Raw genomic sequence first — 6,000 nt, forward strand, 5'->3', positions numbered from 1 at the left:
GGTCCTGTGATCCCGAGCACCCGGGGGTGCGAGAAGGGCGATGAGGGTCGGAACGCGCAATCGCTCTTAAAACAGCGAACCCGTGTCCCCCGAACATAATTTGGCCCTCGGCCCCCACCATATCTGCCTCTCCCACAAACAGTAGAGATGGTGAACCCCCCAATGGAATGGCTTAATGTCTTCCCCAGAATCCCAACCCTTCCCAGCACTCCTGACCCACACCCATTAGTTAGCTCTGGCCTGTGCCCTGGCAGACTCCCCCCCCCAAGCCTATCTGAGCCATCCAAATCAAACCCCCCGCCCCACTTAAAATTTGATTTAAAAACCTCTGTAAGAAACCCCTAAGAAGTCTCTTCTTCGCATGCCACCTCTCCGGATTCCAAGATCTGTCATTAAGGAAGCATCTTGATAGGGGGAGTTCCTGAAGGGAGTAAAGTTCTGTCGCAGTATAACATAGAAGAGAGTGTGGCATCAACCAAACAGGATGACATCACGGGGAGATGGAACGAGGAGATGACATGGCCATGGGGGGGGGCAGCCGACAGTGTTCAAGGGGGTAGCGGGAAGCTTATGTCCATAATAGCTATGGTCTGTGTTAAGGACAATATGTAGGAGTAACGGCCAGATGTCAAATCGCAGCAGGTGATAAATTGGAAGGTGGTGAAACAGCCAGTGAGGGCAGCGGCGGCTCTCCAACAACTAAGCTCCGTCCACGCCAGCCGCACTCATATCCGTCACCAGGGCCGCACTCTGTTGACCTAGTCCATAATGTCACAAGAGGAGGGGCCAAATGGCCAAATGTCACAGTACGGTGGCCCGGGCAATGGTTGTGATACCAGAGGGGGCCACAACGAAGGACCCCTCCCACTCCAACTGTGCCCACGCCAACTACCAAAGCCATCTTCCACTGGCATCAATATCCATGCCAGCTGCCTCAGCCACTCCCCCGCTGATCCAGTCTACCAATTAGGATGATGGATTTCCAATAGCAACCTGTTTTTTTTTGTTTTTTTTACAAAACTATCCATTTGGGGGCTTGGGAAATTTATCCCAAACAAGCGTGCAAAAGAAGAGCAATGGAGGTATGAGAATGAGGGGTGGATTTAGGAACTGGAATATACTATACGTTCATATATGTTGAATTTCATTTCTATCAAATCAAATTCAGTGAATGAGGTATGAGAATGAGGGGTGTCAAACTTGCGGCCTGTGGGGCAGATACGTCACACACTAGCCACGCCCACCCCCGGTTTAGCAAAGGAGAAAAAAGTTGTGATATGTCAAGTGACGATGTGACGACGCGAGTTTGACACCCCTGCTGTATAAGGATGGCAATATTTTTCTTACATCTCTCATTTTAAAATAATAAACTAATGTCATATTATTTAAATCAAACTTCCACTGGTTTACTAGAATAATATATTCCAGCTCATTATTTTAAGATTGCATAAATCGTATCTGTTTTGACAACTTTCTTCAACTTCCTTTAAAAAATGGTTACTGAATTAAGATCTGTCATTAATACCTCCTTAACTTCCTAAGTACTTTGAAACTTCAGAAGCAGAAATAGCATCTTGGCCAAGTTGACTGACTTGAGGAACTGCCAAGAAGTATTCTGAGATAAATCAAGCATATATTGAAGTCAATTCCAGCACTAGACAGCAGATGGTGACTTTGTCCTTCCAATGATCAGAAATACTAATGAATGAAAAGAAAGCAAGTCTGATGACATAAGAATATGCATAGAAATCAGATGCAATTTGTAACTGATTTCAAAAAGAGTCCTTCACCTTGGGAGGAGGAAAGAGGCAAACATTTTGACAGGAATCAAGGCCCTTACCTCACACCTGCCGAAAAAGGACATTTGGTCTGTGCATGATACCTGAATTTTGAGATTAGCACACCAAGAGTGAAGCAAAGCTGAGGCAGCCAATGGGCCAGAGCCTAAAGCAGATAGAGTCCCCCTGAGAAGGAAGGTTGCTGTATGCTGGACATTCACAGGTAATTTTTGACATCAGTCTGAAGGCATGGAAATTCATTTGTATTTTAATGTTTGGAATAAGATAATTGTTGAGAAAAACTTCAGCTGCAGGCTGCCTGTGACCCAACATTACAGAACGTGTCCCACCCACCCGCTTCTAAAATTATCCATCCTAGAGACACCAATCGATCCGATTTGCCTTCTGCTTCCACGTCACCTCACCCTTTACCAGCTATACCCATAAAGATGTCAGAAAGCAGCAATGGCCTCTTCTTGGGATTGCAAATCTGAATTAGTTGTTGGATTCACACTGATGTACTCAGGATATTCAGTGAGATCTGGAAGTATTTTCTCTTGCTAGTGATAAGCCAAAGACCCTTTGAAACTATAACCCATAACAACGTGTGGTGGGATCAGGTTTCCTAGTACTGAGGGCAAAGATCTGTGAACTTTGATGTGTGTTTTTTTTAAGAGTAACCTCCTGGCAACCTAAATTCTGGGCCAAGAAAAGTTGATTGAACAGAACAAATGGTTATAATTGCTGTTTTTCATGAATTATTTGGTTGCTTGTGTTTCTCAAAGTCAAGTATATAATGCTAGCTCTGTTGGTAGCCAATAAGTAGGGTAAAAGACTGTAAGAAACATGAAAAGGACACTTCCCGGTCACTTGAATTTTAGGGAACATTAAAAATGGACCAGTGAAATTTTACTTGATTTCATTTGCTTTACAAATGGCAAAATGTTGAGGTTTCTCAGATAGTTTAATGCTTTACCCATGAATACACCTGATTAATCTGACACATATTGAGGATGTAAAGGCTTCATTTGTACAAATGTCCTGTACCTAATTTAAAATTTGGCTTGCATGCACAGCATAGCATGTTGTGCAAGTCCAGATCATTTAATTAGCTCATGGCTCAGTACACAGCAAGAACCCAGGAAATGCCTTAATTCAGGAACAAGAATAGCGTATTTTCAGTTTGCAGCCCTTCTGCATTTTCCTGGTGCTTTTACCGAACCATAAGTTCCTTCTAAAGACAGAATATGTACTCTGGATCATTCTGCTCTTCCCAACCTTTAAAGTTCAGGATACAGTACAATAATTATATAGCTTCTCTTGTGATGCATGCAGGAGAGGAAGAAATTTGTGTATAGATTGCATGGGGGAGTCCAAGGTAGGGAGTTTGATTCTGATGGTTATGTGGACTTGAGCATTCAGATAGCGGGAGCCCAGCAATAACACTGCTTGTTGTTTTGCTCAGAATGAGCAGATTATAAGGACTTTGTGCATCCATCCCATTTATCTGATGGAGGCTGGGCCAAAACTGTACTTAGGCCTCTCTCCCCTTCCCCCACCTTTGATGCAGTGGTTATGTTATGACTTTAATTAGACTAAGTTGCTTACTAAGCTAATACAATACAAAAAGGGCACCCTCCAAGAAAACTCAGCTGTTCTTTGCTGACATTGTTTGGCTGAAAAGTAGATGGGGTGGGATGGCACTTAAATGTTTCTGTGCACCTGCTAAGGTCTCGTAGGTTTTAATTTATTGACTTATTTAAACACACATACACATGTATACCCGGAGGGAACCTTAATCAGAATATTGTCTGTCTGTCTGTCTGTCTGTCTGTCTGTCTGTCTGTCTGTCTGTCTGTCTGTCTGTCTATCTATCTATCTATCTATCTATCTATCTATCTATCTATCTATCTATCTTCTGATTAAGGTTCCTTCTTTACAAGTAAACACACTTCCATTCAGACACCTTGGCAATATGCACTGTCAGCAAAGTGGATTCTTGCTGGTGTACAGAAGGCGTCCTATCCCATAAACTGCATTCTTAGAACAAAGTTTAAGATTCTTTGAGATCCATTCCTTAATGCCCTCAGATTAATTCATCATTATCCTTCTCAGAATTAATCTTTTTTTTTTTTTGTACTAGAAACAATAATTCAGACATACCGATCATGGACCACTCTCTGATTTCCCCACTTCCTAGAATAGATTGATGGATTGCTTATTTGTGGGCTTTGTTATTACCCATCAAAGCCCTGAGAAAGATACCGTCCAGTCCTTTCTTATGATGAAGTAATTGCCTTAGGGCCAAGATCATAGGAGATAATGCTCCAGGATGTAAGATCCCAATCAGACCCTCTGATTACTAATATTGGAGAAGGGAAGCTATTTACTAGGGGTTTTTTTCCCTAGCTTTTCGGTCTTAATTAGTTATAGGGGTTGATGGAAATTGGCCCCTTGATTTGGGAGAGGGAGGAGGAAAAATACTTGGCTATAAGTCAGAGGTCTTTTATGTAATTTCTTGTTTTGTGCTTGTTGATGTCAGCATTTTGGAATAAGCAATCGGATTGGTAAACTACTCTGAAGAGGGCAGGGTTCATGGTTACAGCAAGTCAGTACTTATCTTGCTCATTATATAGTCTAAAGATGCATATTGAACACTCAGTAGCAGCCAAGGCTGGCCTGCAAGAAGGAAAAAGAAGGAAAGTCAGCTGAATTACTGCTGAATCTTCTAGCATGCAATTTCTTCAAACATTTCTTCAATCCAAGTATTTTGCAGTACTGTGCAATGTGATAGAACTATCCGTCTCGCACTACCCTTTCTAGATAGGAAGGCAACATATTTTCCTTTAAGAAGGAAAAGGGGAATGTATACTTCACTCACTAATTCAGTGAATGTGTTCTAGTTCGATTAGTTCTCAAACTAAATGTGAAAAAATGCATGGGAAAAAAACTGAAAAGAAAAAGTTAATACTTCAAGATTTCTGTGAATTCAAAATAATAACTTTCAGAGTGCTTCTGCTTTCTTTTGGCCCATATCCAGGGCAGGTGAGACCTGAAAATCCTACAAAGATAACACCATCAGACAACAACATCTGCCTACCCCATGTTCTTGGGAAAAATTTGATGGATGGATAAAAATGCCAACTGATCTAATCATCTGGATGATTGTGTGACTAATAATAATAACAACAACAATTGTTGAACAGTGTGGATAATAGTTTTTCATGCCTCTGTTTGAGCTGTGTTTGGATAATTTATTCTTCCCATGTAGAGATGCAATAGAAGTACTCATCTTCAGAGGTTGCCTGTTATGTTTGTATCTCTGCATGAGTCACTGCTTTGGATTACTGCCATAAATATTTTCTGCATTAAAAACAAGACAGTTACTGAACTTTCTTTTTTAATTAATTAATTTTATTTTTGCAAGTTAGTCATAAAAAGGGCAAAGAGCTTATCCCTGGTCTCTACACATCTTACATAGCTCCTCACTTTGGTGTCTGAGATTTCAGGAGAAATTGTCAACATGAATAATCAGCAATATGTCAGCAATGAAGATAAGATGCCTCATTAAACTATTAGAATGATAAGACTCATTGTTAAAAAAAAAGATAAGGAGATTCTTAGAAACTGTGTTCTGCATCTAATGCCATAGGTTGCCCTTTTTTCTGATGCTTTTATAAAATCAAAACTAATATTCCCTATAATCTTCTCTCCTTTTAGACTTTTAGCAAACAGGAACAGTTTTGAATTATTCTTCTGTTCTTCTGTACATACCTACACTCCATTCATTGGGATAGAGAGATGTGTTTAGTTTCCAGAATCTTGGCAGCATCTGGATGAGATGAAGACAAAAAAGCCAGCTGTACATTTATGAGAACCAAGCTGTGCAATTAATATGCTGAGGAAATAGAAGCATTTGTGTATCACTTTCTATTTATGCCACTGAACCATTCCAATTTTACCCAAAAATCAAGTCTTTTGGCCCAGGGACAGGTCTGTTGTAGGAAATGCTCTGAATTTTAGAATCTTCATCTGGAATGCCTTTGTCACATTTTGTTGAAAGAAGATAATATGCATGTAGCTAGATACAAAAAACTTCCATTTGGTGTTATACTTATACATATCTCTTGTAAGGTACATGAGAAGGCATATATACAAAGCATACCTTTATAGAACAGATGAAGATCAATTTGTATGCTCCATTCAGACTGCAACTGAGGGG

The sequence above is a fragment of the Natrix helvetica genome (assembly GCF_964273705.1).
Source record: "Natrix helvetica genome assembly, chromosome: 3".
Taxonomy (NCBI): domain Eukaryota; kingdom Metazoa; phylum Chordata; class Lepidosauria; order Squamata; family Natricidae; genus Natrix; species Natrix helvetica.